Raw genomic sequence first — 15,227 nt, forward strand, 5'->3', positions numbered from 1 at the left:
CCAAAAGCGTTTACTACCAAGTGAAAACAAATAAAATAGCACCTAACTCGTTAAACAATGTTTCTTTACCGACAAAAAACTTGCATATCCAGTAAACTCCAGTCATTATCAACAGAAAACAGAATACAGGATCTATCAGGCACAGCGTACTACACACTCACACAGGCGCAGTTACGTGCCGTCGTCTAGGCAACGGGGCGCACGCGCGGCGCCGCCCATCCCCCCCACTCCTCGGAGTGTATGGAAGTAAATCTATTCCATATGATTGGTCATCGAACGTCTACATGGAATCATATCATGGTTTTTGCCGACTTATTTGAAGCCGCGATATGTTTTTGCTACAATATAGATATTTAGGAGGCGTAGGTTAGGAAGTGACAGATTTTTTTATCTTCCGGCGGCAAAATAGTAATTAAATGTCTGTAAATAACTCTTCTGTAGGCGGAATTGACATACGGAACAAATAAAATAAATATCATGAAACCGCATTAAATCGCCAGCTTTTGAAATAGGACAAAGTACGTCACTGAATTAAATAAGAATAATTTAATTGTTCTTAAGAGAGTAGTTGATAATAATTACACTTTATTAGATACTGTAGGAAGATGTTGAATCATAAGTAATAAATGGTAATAGATTAAAAAATATTTGAACAAGCTATTAATGCTGTGTAGATACCTAATCCAATTTTATTTTATAATATACTGTCATAAAAAGTATTGAACTAATTACCTACTTCACAGCGACTTAAGTTTAATTTATACTGGAACAGCTATAATAAAAACAAAACACAATTACATAACAAGATCAATACAATCAAAACTATGCATACACGCAATCAAATTCCGCACGCGACATGTATACAAATTAACCGATTTGTATACACCTCAAGCTGCACTCCGAGCAGTGACCAAACGACATACTGGAAGAAAAACAGACGCGGGTTCGAGCCCGGCTGGAGGCGGTGAATTATTCATGAAACCCGCAGTTTCAAGGGCCCGCTTCGTGAAATCGATGCGACAAGCGGCAAATGTAGGTCTATCGCTACGTTAAGAAGTTCACGTTTTTTGAACTTTAAGTTTTGTTCTTATAATCCTACTTAGTTCATTATTGAAGTGGTTGTCAACATCTTAAATCAAGACCAACTCGAGCCTAAATAGCTCATAGATACTATGATACGGGTTAGAGAACCTGACTACGAAGCTTGAGGTCCCGGGTTCGATTCCCGTGTCGGGGCAGATATTTGTATGAAAAATACGAATGTTTGTTCTCGGGTCTTGGGTGTTTAATATGTATTTAAGTATGTATCTATCTATATAATTATATTTATCCGTTGCTTAGTACCCATAACACAAGCTTTGCTAAGCTTACTTTGGGACTAGGTAAATTGGTGTGAATTGTCCCCTGATATTTATTTATTTATTTATTTGAATTTGTGTACTATATTATACCCAATTTACTGCCCTCATTGCTTGATACCAGTCCACTATGACAATTTGCGTTATTTTACAATTGGCCAGTCATCTACTCCCATCATAATATCATCATTATATTATAATGACGTACTCGTATGTAAAACATGCTTTAAGCGTTCTTGTGCCTAGTATCGTAAGATGAAAATACAAAGTGCAAATTCCAAAAAAAAAAAACAGTTATAAATTGACATCAATTATTGGAAAAAAACTATTTTTAGCCGTTAAACTTGGTTTTAGTTTTGTTAGTTGACGCTACAAAACTGAGATTAACACTAAGGTGTTTGTAAATGTTTAAAAAAGTACCTACGTCATAGTAAAATTATGATCAATTTCCATCAACCAAATACCATATCTTACTTTTACCCTTAAATCAGATCATTGCAATATTTATCAATACAAGCAACATTATCATTATAATGCGAAGACGAATCGCATAAATTCTACAATCAAAAACAAAACGCTGAACAAAAACCAGCAATGTTTACAATGCTAAAAACTGAAACGGGTATATTTACGAAACGATAAGCACACTTACAACCATAATGGACTTCTAACTACGGGGGGGAGTGAGACGGCGATGAGCGAGATAGATGCACCCACACAGACACCTGTATGTGGAGGGATATGAGTGTCACCTGTCTTAGGCGAAGGCTCGTTGGTGTTTGCATGCATCGTTTTCCGAATGGTTAATTTGTCTTACATACTTTATTATTGTTTACACTCAATTGCAAATGAATTTAATAACTTACACGAGCATCGTCGACGATTTATTTAAATACTAAAATGTATGCAGCCGTTAGCAAACTATTATTGATAAATAGCCGTTCTTATTATATACCTACATTGTTTACATTATGAAATCCAGTTGCAATATCTAATTAAAAGCAAAATATTTTTATAAATAGAATATTCCGTGAAAATCGTGGCGTTTTAACCGCGTCTACAATCGCTACGGCGTGAATTTTCATTCATCAACATCAACTGAATACTTATTCAAATGAAAAGCATTCGTTGAACTCCACATACCTACTCTAAAATAAACACCAGTCGAACCGAGCCGGCTAAGCAAAAATGTTTTCTTAGAACGTGACTCTTACCGCCATCTATTGGTGAGTAGCGGAACTAGATAAGCTTGGTTTGTTTCGAGGTAAAATATTCTTTTGGTTGCCTTTTTTAATATAATGCAACTGAAAGTGGTAGAATTTTAATATTTATATTTCATACTACCGTTTTAAATGTGAATGGACCGCGACGACCTTGCTCATTGATATTATACAGTGTAACATTAATTATACATGAGGATAGAGCTCTGGTGGAGTTTGGACCTCTTTTTAGACATTATTCAGATTATGGCAATTACCTACCTTAGTTGGGTATATATAACTTGTGAATGAGTTGATTTGTTTAAATGTGGTTTGAAGCTATAAGATATACACATACATAATTTGTTTTTTTTTTCAGATTGTATAACCATAGGTAGGTTTTATTATAATTAACGTAGCAAAAAAAACTTTTCTGCTATGGTATTAATTGTGAACCTTGCTGTCTTTTGTTTGCATTTATTTTACTCGTTCTAGCATGATGTTAGTAACAAACAAAACGTTTATAATAAAAACAAAGTGCAAAACAAGACATTAATCAAATCATTAATTGATGGTTGAAATAAATAAAAGTGAACAAATATTTTCAATTTTGGTTACTTAAGCCTCTTTTTCGGCATTTTTGCTAAATCTTAACAAGGAAAACTGAACACTGCCGACGGTTAGAGGAAACTCTTCGTTTATAAAGTTTGAGTACAATTGGCCAGTTTTATTTTATGAAAATAAATACTTAACTAAGTACTTAGTAACTGTATTTGTATGAACCTTTGCGACTTATTTGCAGAATAAACGTTTTGATTTTAATAGGTTCAAACATAACATTACAAGTTATAATTTTTTTGGTAAAAATTATATTTTTAATAATTACAAGCTTGTTTTGCTGACTATACTTTTTGTTGACTTTACTTGTATTGTCACCCAAACTACATCTGCAATCCAAATTTCAAGTCGATGCCATTAACTGTTGAAGAGTTCCGTCCTGCGGAGACGATCCTGGCCGGACTACCAGGATGTCACTACCATATTATTGTATTTTCACGAAATTTACATCATCATCATCATCATCATCAGCCCGAAGACGTCCACTGCTGGACAAAAGCCTCCCCCTTAGAACGCCACAATGAACGACAACTTGCCACTTGCATCCACCGGTTTCCCGTTACTCTCACGATGTCGTCAGTCCACCTGGTGGGAGGCCTGCCAACGCTTAATTACAAAATCGCTGCGAAATTTACATAACTATGCCAAATTTCAAGTCAATCCGACTACTGGAAGTAGGTCGAATTTAACTTACAAGATTTGACTACAGACAGACAGACAACGGGACAGGTGAAACTGCGAGTAGGTATGTAAATAGAAGTTTGTAAAAAAATATGTCACATAGGACTAACTATCAACAAAAAACATCACACAAAATGCTAACCTGTTCGTTTCGAACCCTGCGAGTTCATTTTCAAAGCTTTACCGTTAGCAAAGAATGTAAATGTGTTTTTTGTTAGCAAGCGCCATGCATTTTTATTTACTTACAAAATCCCACGCATTCATTATTTATTTTAGTCTGCCAGCATGAACCATGTACACACATACATACACAGTAAATTAGCGGTTATGTCCCGCACTACAATTATGTCGCCGCATGTATGTCAATTTGTGTGTGGCCCCATGCATGAAATGAACAAACATATCGTTGTTATGATGTATACATAATGATGTATACGCACGTTATTGTGCGTCTACCGATATTGAGAGGCGCTGCAGTCGTGTTCCAACAGACTTATAATGTAAGTAGATTAAATAATTAATTTGTATAAATGTGGGTATCTCTTTATTGTACGTAAAACAGAAAGTAACCAAATTATTCAAGTATCTTACACTATAACTAGTCCTTCCTTCTTTCTGTAAAAAAGGTTGCCTGGAAGACATCGCTCTTAAGCGATAAGGCCGCCTATTGCTCACCTTGTAATTTTAATAATTTGTTGTCTGTATCGCTTACTATGTCTGGTGTACAATAAAGAGTCTTTGTATTGTTGTATTGTATTGTATAATAAGTAAAAAGTGCCTGCCTAAAGTGAATACCTAAAACTAAAAAAACGAAATTGAAAAATACACATACTTGCGCACACACACATTACACATAGTCAGCATCATCCCAGCCTGTATACGTCCCACTGCAGGCACAGGCCTCTCCTCAGAATGAGAGGGCTTGGGCAGTAGTTACGACGCGGGTCCAGTGCCGATTGGGAACTTCACACACACCATTGAATTGCTTCGCAGGTTTGTGCAGGTTTCCTCACGATGTTTTCCTTCACCGTAAAGCTCGTGGTAAATTTCAAATGTAATTCCGCACATGAATTTCGAAAAACTCGGAGGTGCGAGCCGGAGTTTGAACCCACGAACCTCTGCTTGAGAGGCCATAGGTCAAACCACTCGGCCACCACGGCTTCCACACACATAGTAACCTTTTGCAATCGTATTTTGTCGGAAAAGTTTATATTTATATTATATTGCTGTCTCAACTAGCTTACTTAAGTTTACTGAAGCTAGTTGAGTAAGCAAGACTAAATACGACGGCAAAACATTATTTACTTGATCTGTAGATATTGGAACGTCAGCCATTGACCGTCGGCTGCGTGCTGCAAAACGTAAACTACTACATACTGTTATTCAACTTTGTATGTTTGTATGTTTGTTGATATCAACAAAAAGTGAAGTTTTTGCGTGATACGAATGATATAATTCAAACTCTAACTCAAACTCACAACATTTATTGACAACAAAAACACTACATCACAACAAGAACACAGTAAAAACATAAATAGAAAATATAGAGACGTGCTGTAGTGTGATGCCAAAAGGACTCAACTCAGCATGTGCCGTTGCCCTGTAACCAGAGCAGACATTATAATAATAATTTTGTTTAACTATCACACATCCATTTAATACCGTGCCATCTTTCGGATAAAAATCCAAGCAAAGGGTCCCGACTCTTGAACTTTAAGTTACTCCCATATTGTTACAACAAAAATATTTTTATTATATACCCCATGTCACTCCCACAGTTGGTAAATTAATGATACTTCATGTGTTAAAATCCGTCCAATAGTTTAGGCTATAGATAGTACCAAAGAAATAAACATACGAGTACATACGCTCGAAAACATAACCCTCCTATGGACAGTTGGGTAAAAAGCAGCCTTTTTAATACGCGTTTCATCGTAACAAAATAACAAACAAACAAATTGACTATAACTTTTACAATATGAGTACAACAATATCGCGAAAATATCATCCTAATGACACCTATCTGCGCAAACTCGCGAATCATACTAATAAGCCTTTCCATGCACCCAGTGCCCGTCGGAGTACACAGCGTACAGTCGACGCGATTTGCTGAGGGCCTGGAGCGTGAAATGAAGAGATAACGGTCACGGCCCGTGGGCCCAAATGGGCCAGAGGACAATAGGACCATGGAACACAAGGCTTCAATATTCCTGATCGGTTTAGTCGTTTTTCGTAGCAGCGTTCATAGTTATTATCATTTCGGCCTTACGTCCCACCTACAACTAGGTACGTACAAGAGGCCTTCTCAGAATGAGGCTTGGACAGTAGCTCCCACGCAGGTCCATGCAGATTGGGACATTCACACACACCATTGTTTTTCGCAGGTGTAGCACGTACAGTCGAGTTCATAAACTTGTGAGCAAAAATTTGATCAAAAATATCTGAATACGACTCTATTGTTAACGGCTTAGAAGCCTGTTCAGGTATTTTTGATCAAGTTTTTGCTCACAAGTTTGTGAACTCGACTGTACAACTAGAACGTTAAAGTCGCTTGCAACGCAAATCATCTGTTTTCATCGTTTTTTGAATTTGAATAAATGAGAAAAAAGAGAAGTCTTTTGCTTCCAGTTTAGGCAAACTAGTTTAAACCCCATTTCACTATCCTTTGATAAAATTGATTTGACGCATAAATGTGATGCCGTCTCTGTTTGTTTTGTTCGAATAGACCGAGATGGCGTCACATTTATCCGTCAAATAAAATTAAGCAATGGTTGGTGAAACAGCCCCTAAGTGTAGTAAATATCAAATCATACACTTCAATTAACTCAAAAGACTCTGCTAGAGAGACCATAGACCAAACGACTAGGCTACTACAGCGACAAAATACCTAATAAAAAAATATTTGTCGTAATAGAGACTCAGAATTGTAATTCATTAAAAAAATAGTTTATTTAGCAAAGTACGCTTTTACAGTTCATGCGGTTCATCTGTCAGACTCCAAACTAGGCTGAGCCTGTGTCTTGGTAGCCTGCGAGTGTGATTAACACGACGAACTAAAGTGTGACAGAAGTTATTGTGACATAATAAAGATTGTTTTTTTGAAATCTTTTTGTATTTTTTATTTCAATTCCAAATTTTCCACCAATCTTAATTTGATTGCTTAATAACGACATCTCTTGTCCGGGTGAGCGGTTAGCTCCAATGGGGTGCTGAAAGTTTCTCGACAGGGCTACAGCATAGATGTCGCTAGTGTCGCTGCTTAAGTGACTAAATAAGAAAACAAACAAGCTGAGATATGTGGTGCATAGGAGAAATTCGTGTCTGTATCACTGTCCAGTGGTGGTGTAGTGGTATAGCACGTGGCACGGAATGCCGAGGACCTGGGTTCGATTCCCAGCACTGGTCTTATTTTTCTGGTTTTTCTATGCATCTATATTTCAGTTTGTATTTTCGATATTGTGACATACTAAATTTTTTTAATAATTTATCTACCAAGAATTGTTTTGCAGGAATATTTAGGTCTTATGATGATGTTTTCCTTTTCCGAGAGCAGAGTCCCAGTGGTCAAGTTGGTATGACGCTTCGTATTCATCTATAAGAGTGCTTGTTCAAATCCAGTCCGGGAACTGAAAACTCTTTTTTTTATAAAAGCGTTTTGCTTAAAATCAAATGTTTCTCGTTTCGTATGACTGCCATTAACTTTATCATCATCATCATCCCAGCCTACGTCCCACTGTAGGGCACAGGCCTCCCCTCAGAAAGAGAGGGCTTGGGCAGTAGTTCCCACGCGGGCCCAGTGCGGATTGGGAACTTCACATACCATTGAATTGCTTCGCAGGTTTGTGCAGGTTTCCTCACGATGTTTTCCTTCACCGTAAAGCTCGCCGCTCGCTCGCTCGCCGTAAAGCATTAACTTTATATAAGAGGTAATTTATTGAATCAGGGGTTTCTTTGCGGAGGTTTTGGGAGGTAGTAGGTATGGTGTAGTTGAGTTGCTCTAAGTAAGTCTAACATCTGGTAGCATGGTGTACGGTTGTGCAGCTCTGAAGATAAGCTCTGGTTGAGTTCGAAACGCGTCAGTGTAGTGTGGTAGTGGTGATAGATGGGTTTGTGTGAGTTGTGTGTGTTCTTATAGTGTGGAGGTGGAGGAACTGCATGAACACGCATATCTTGCATAAACTTAGCTATCATAAGGTCGCGGGTGAGCAAAGAAATTCTAGATCATTTAAATAAGAAGAAAAATTATCTGATGGCCCGTTTTCTTTCCCGGCTTCTTTCTCTTTTGCTTTATAAAATCAGGGATCAGGGTCTATGGACCCTGGTCTGCAATAAACGTTTATTATTATTATAAAAAATAACCGGTCAAGGTACACTACGGGTATGTTTCGGCGAATAAAGTTTGGCAACCTGTTTCATTTCGTAACTTTTCGTTTCCCAACTGTTTAATATTTCTACTATATTTACAGGATTTTTATAAAACTAATCTAACCTAACACGATGATTCTGAAATAAATCTTGAAATATTTACAGTTTAAGAGTTTGCGAAATGAAAAGTTACGAAATGAATCAAATTGCGAAACGTTACGTGGCAGTACCAGAACCGGTCAAACATGCAAGTCGGTCTCGCGCACTGAGAAGCCTGTATAAATTTGTAAGTACTTATCTATGCATATCCAGTGTTATCAGAGCCCCTCTCCTAAGCGAAATATAATTTTAGGTGGTTCTGACATGCGAACAGACATTAAAAATAGTTTTTCTAAATTTTCACATTTCTTAGACATGTTTTATCAAAATCGGTTCAGCCGTTTCAAGATCATCAGCTCTTTTGTTCGCTGCGGTAGGAATCTTAGACGCATAATGGGTATTTACTTTACTTTCAAACATATTTGGGACCTACAATTTTTACTCTTCAAGGAATAGGATCTGAGTAGGTATTTGATAATTTTTTTAGTTTGATACCTTTACGCGTTCCTGAGAAATTGGATCTGGACCGACATAATATCGCCAACCCCAATCCTATAAGGGTTGCGTTTTCTGCATTTTAAGGCACGGAACCTTAAAACGGTGTCACATAAATTACTCACAATGTACCATTTCCGGGACACCATGACGTCACAAGAACCCCAGATATGACAGGAAGTGCGGTCAGTGGCGTCCAATGGCGGCGGAAGGGTGGCGCCACCTAGCGGCGAAAATTAGTGGGGTTGACGGGGTAAATATGGGGTCACGTAATTATCGGCATTTTGATACATAATTAGTTGGAAACTACAAAGCCCGACGTTCAATTGACCTACGTTTAAAATTTCTAATGTACAAAATGGCTAGTCCACGAAATTCCGAACGACATTCGTTATAGGTACTTCATTTTATTAGCATTAAAAAGAAGGTAAGCGATCTTGACGTGTCTTTTTTAATCAAAAAACACTTTTTTGAAAAATAAGACAGCAAATATGTAACAATTAGCAAGGATATTCTTTTGGTATCATAAGTGATAGTTACTGTTTTTTTTTTTTTTTTCAATCAAAAGACTCGTCAAGATTGTTTACCTTATTTCTAATGCTAAAAAACGATGTATAGTTCAGTTGACTTTAGCTTAAAGCGTAGGTATGAATAACGTGACTAAAAATAACGAAGTGTCAGGCGGAGCTCCTATTTCTTTGTAGTTTGGGCCTTCACAATCGCCGCAATCTAATGCAACTGTGTAGTCTTGCAAGTCTAAACTGAGCTTTAGTCTTCCTAACACATACACACAGAGCTAGAAACATAGACAAACTAAACAAGAAACGAACACCCCCCCCAAAATTAAGTTCCCAGACAAACCCATTTCAACCCAATGACACCCCTCCCATATTTACAGAAATAACAAGCAGCGTCCAAAGGCTTCCAAAAACAGTGCTACTGTAATTTCAACTATGAATCTGTAGGAAAACATTTTGCGGTCGGCAGTAGTAAAAACATTCGCATAATACGCTACCGTGCCGTGTTATTCCATAGCGCTGGCTGCACAAATATTCGGCTGTTGCTACCCACCTGGACAAAGAGGGAGGGGGGAAATAGCTGCGGTTTATGCCTAAAAAGTGGGAGCATCTACGAGGCAGTAAAACACGCTTGCATAGTCTGTTTTTTTGGGGTATGTACATACAGTCGCCATAAGGCCTAGGTGATCAAAAAAATATTGAAACATGAACTCTAATACCTTAATAATAGGGTGCATGTTCCGATAATACTGACCACCTTCATCATCATCATCATCATCAGCCGGAAGACGTCCACTTTTTTTTTATTCGTCTGGATGGCAAACGAGCAAGTGGGTCTCCTGATGGTAAGAAATCATCACCGCCCATAAACATCTGCAACACCAGGGGTATTGCAGATGCGTTGCCAACCTAGAGGCCTAAGATGGAATACCTCAAGTGCCAGTAATTTCACCGGCTGTCTTGACTTACTCTCCACGCCGAAACACAACAGTGCAAGCACTGCCGCTTCACGGCAGGATTAGCGAGCAAGATGTTGGTAGCAATCCTGGCGGACCTTGCACAAGGTCCTACCATCCGCACCCTGCACCTGCACCCAACTGAACACAACTCTCACGATGGTCTCCGGGCGTAAGGCCGACACACACTTGTCCGGTTTATTCTGTACAATTTATAATATGAGATTCTACTCTATTGTATTAATGTAATGCGCAAGTCGTGGTAGCCTAGCGGATTGACCTCTCTTTTGATTGATTGGTTGGACTCTCAAGCAGACGGTTGTAGGTTCGAACCGGGGCCCGCACCTCTAACTTTTTCGGAATGAAGTGCAAAATTATATTTGAAATCGACCATGAGCTTTACAGTGAAAGAAAGATAGAAAGAAATCATTTTTCTCCGTGACAAAGATTTGAATTCAATTGTGTGGCTGAAATTTCCAATCCGTATTGGATTCCCGTGGGAACTACGACCCTAGTACCTATTTAGTCATCATCATCATGTCAGCCGAAAGACGTCCACTGCTGGACATAGACCTCCCGAAGGCTGGAGAGCCTGAGTGGAGACTCAGACCGGTTTTGTGCTTTCCGCATCCACCGCGATCCCACGATCTTAACCAAGTCGTCGCTCCATCTTGTTGGAGGCCTACCGACAGCTCGTCTCCCGGTCCGCGGACGCCATTCAAGAACCTTCTGACCCCGTCGGCCATCAGTCCTGCGAGCAACGTGCCCCGCCCATTGCCACTTCAGTTTCGCAATTCTTCGGAGTATGTCGGTAACCTTAGTTCTACTGCGGATATTATTATCATCATTTCCTATTTAGTGGGACGTATATTTTATAGGCTGTAAATTTGCAGTATTTAGTTCATAATCTTTGGCGCCATCGCCGGTATGATTCGGCAGGCTTTATGCGATTACGCTTGCACCTGTCACAGTTCCCGCCGCATTCTCGATGCGCCGCCGGATTGCCGGATCGCCTTAATTGTATTCACGAACACACCGGCTTTATATTTATTAAGCATCCGGATTTAAAGTCGGATCAAATTAATTGTGACGATGGACCAGGTTTTGCCGGAAAAATTGAGTTCACTAAATATATTTTGCACGTTGTTTTTTCAAGTGATAATTACAAAGAAATGAGGAGATATGCATAACCGTTGGGGGAGAAAAGCTCTCAATTGGCAACCACGAAGCAGAAGACGAAGAGTTGGCAGACCTCCGACTAGGTGGACCGACGACGTTATGAGAGTTGTGAGCAACCGGTGATTCAAGTGGCAAGTTGTCGTTCCAAGGGGGAGACCTTTGTTCAGCAGTGGACGTCTTCCAGCTGATGATGATGATAAGGAGATACGGAAAAGAACGAGTTACCAATATAGGTCATCATCATCATCATCATCATCATCCCAGCCTATATACCGTCCCACTGCTGGGCACAGGCCTCCTCTCAGAACAAGAGGGCTTGGCCATAGTTCCCACGCGGACCCAGTGCGGATTGGGAACTTCACACACACCATTGAATTGCTTCGCAGGTTACCAATATAGGTAGCCAAGTGAATTAGCTCGTTGAAGTGACAATGGGCAGGCCATAAAAGTTCTCGAATGGAGATCGCGGATCGGCAAGCGCAGCGTTAGATGGACATCTACCAACAAGATGGACGGATGAACTATAAAGCCGCGGGTTCACTGTAGATTAGGCCGTTTCCAACCAAAGCAACTGGAGCTCTAATGGGAGAGGCCTATGTTCAACAGTGGACGTCCTACGACTGAATATGATGATGTATAAAATGCAGCTGTCTGTGATAGACAGACAGATAGACAAACTGTCGTAAGGTTCCATTTATCACCCTTTGAGCTTAAAATCCTTAAAATAGATGAACTTGCATTCAAATCCCGCACTAGATTCTACATGTACGTCTCTGCTTCACTCCGCTCTGCATTGAAAGCACCTAAGACATGTTCAGAAGCTATCGTAAAGCTATGTAATATGCAAAGCGTTTTATGCAGAGAGTGCGATTCCAAGTAGGCACATGATATACCGTCCTGGCCCTATATTAGGAAGTGCAGGTGGTAGGACCTTGTGCAAGGTCCGCCCGGATTGCTACCACCATCTTGCTCGCTAATCCTGCCGTGAAGCAGCAGTGCTTGCATTGTTGTGTTTCGGCGTGGAGAGTAAGACAGCCGGTGAAATTACTGGCACGTGAGGTATCCCATCTTAGGCCTCTAGGTTGGCAACGTGTTTGCAATACCCCTGGTGTTGCAGATGTTTATGGGCGGTGGTGACCTCTTACCATCAGGAGACCCACTTGCTCGTTTGCCTTCCAGTAGTATAAAAAAAAAAAAAAAAAGAACTTCGTATCTTGCCGTTCCGCTGGCGCTAATATTATATAACACGAGAGTGAGAGAGACGATACGATACGAACATCTATTTTCGAATTTGGTTGTAATATAAGGTGATGGTACGTGGTGGTCAATAAGACGATAGCTGTAGTTGTGCGTAAAGAGAACAAAAACCATTTTATTAAGTAAACCTTAGAATATATACATTACGATTATCGCTGATACAAGCAATATGCGTTTATGTAGCAGTAAACTATTGTTACTGCTAAACACTGAAAGTGGCCAATTGCCATACTACATGGTAGTAGCTCCCCCTATTCTTGCGGAACTCACCATTGTCGAGCTAATGACCAATTGCAGAATATCGAGCGAAATCCTTTATTAACAGATAGCAAATAAGTTCATTAGTAGCCTATGGAGGAGGTTTTAGAGTTGGTGGAAGAGGAAAGGCGGCTGTTGAGGACGATTGAAAATAGGAGAGGGAATATGCTGGGGCATCTGATACGACATGACAGCTACATAAAAACTATTTTGGAAGGGCGAATAGAAGGCAGGCGAGGCAGGGGAAGGCCGAGACGCTCATTTATAGATCAAGCCGAGGAAAAAGTCAATGTCATGTCGTATCAAGAGCTGAAAACGCTGGCAGAGAACCGAAAAGAGTGGCGATTACTCCACCGACAAGAGCTAAGCTCTTAAATTAATGATGATGAGCAGCCTATATTATGTCTCTTTGTTGTAATGTTAATACTCGTAAGGTACCTAAGAGTTTTGGGTGGCCGTAGAGTAGCTCGCTGAGCAACCTTGAACTGGCGGATAAGCCACTGTGAGTGTCCTCGTTTCAGCTCCGTTTTCGTTTTTTTTCTTACTCTTGCTGAATACTTCAATAGTCATAGAACATCATCATCATCATCATCATCATCATCGGCCTATCTTAGTCCACTGCTGGACATAGGCCTCTCCAGTTGCACGCCACTGAGCACGATCCTCGGCCAGTCTCATCCAGTTCTTGCCAGCTAACCTGCGAAGATCATCGCTCCACCTAGTCTGAGGGCGTCCTACGCCACGCTTGCCGATTCGCGGTCTCCACTCAAGAACATAGAACATATTAAATGATATTGTAACGGATAACTCACGTCTTAAACCGAGTTTAGCTCGACATGTTTCGGGCTATTTCGTAGCCCTTCTTAGGAGCACGCGACTCGGCGGCTGCCGCAACACGCACACTACGCCCCGCCGCTCTGCTCGCGTGACTCAACTCGGTTCGGTGTCGAGCTAAACTCGGTTTAAGCCGTGAGTTATCCGTTACAATATCATTTAATATGAGTGAGTCTCACGGTAGTTTCAGTGTTAGAACAACTTAAAACAACGCGTTGTGTATGTTCCGTTAGCTTAAGAAAGCAAAATATCTAGTTCTACATTAATTAAGCCCAAAGCAGCATTTTTTCTACCGTTGCAGTGAACGAAACACTTGTTACCCGCTCTAGTTGCCGTCTGTTTTTGCGGCCCTTGCCGTGCGTATGCGCAGACACAAAAAGTGTGGATTTCTTCACGCATCGCGCATTATTTACGAAGCGCATATAATTACGGCAATTTGTAAGACAATAAAGTAGTGTGAAACCTGTCAAAATTCCATTTGTATTTTCCATGCCCATGTGAAAAATGGAGCCATATTACTGTCGCTACGGTGTCCGCCTGTCTGTCACAACGCTGTATCTCAAGAAACAGACAAATTAATTTGATAATTGGCAACCCGCCCCAACTTTGGTCTCTAGTTACTTTACGATTTTCAGCATCCTTTCCCAAAAACTATACCCGTACGAAGCTGGGACACGTAGCTAGTTAAAGTGTCATACATACAAACAAATTTTTAGTAGACGGAGTCGCGCGCAAAAGCTAGTTCAAGCATATATTACGGCAAAAATATTGCCAGTTACTTCGAAAATCGCAATTTCAAATCTTATAAAAGTTTATCTTCAACCAAAGCTATTAATATTGGTTTTTGGAGTATTTTTGTATTTTTATTTCAACTCCAAATTTTGTTACTTTTACGGTCATCCCGTGAAATCCATATCGAAAATACAAACTGAAACATGGATGTACAGAAACGCGACACTAGCGACATCTATGTTTTAGCCCTCATCGAGAACCTTCACACTCCTTAGTGTCGCTGCTTAAGTGACTAAATAAGAAACAAACAAGCTGAGATATGTGGCGCATAGGAGAAAATTGTGTCTGCACTCCTGTCCAGTGGTGGTGTAGGGGTACAGCACGCAGCACGGAATGCTGAGGACCTGGGTTCGATTCCCAGCGCTGGTCTCTTTTTCTGGTTTTTCTGTGCATCCATGCTTCAGTTTGTATTTTCGACACGGAGGGTGCTCTACAAACCCAGTTTTAAGGTTTTTTTGCGTGATTACCGTCACCGTTACCATCATTTATGTTATCGTGACAACAAAGGCCCATGCAAATGCATGGTAATGCACGCATCCGTCCAAGTCCTTCCTTCCGGAGCAATTATGACGTGCCACACTGCAGCTTTAGTGAATTTTCATACGAAATAAATAATAA

The sequence above is a fragment of the Choristoneura fumiferana genome, chromosome 12 (genome assembly GCF_025370935.1).
Source record: "Choristoneura fumiferana chromosome 12, NRCan_CFum_1, whole genome shotgun sequence".
In the NCBI taxonomy this organism is placed as follows: domain Eukaryota; kingdom Metazoa; phylum Arthropoda; class Insecta; order Lepidoptera; family Tortricidae; genus Choristoneura; species Choristoneura fumiferana.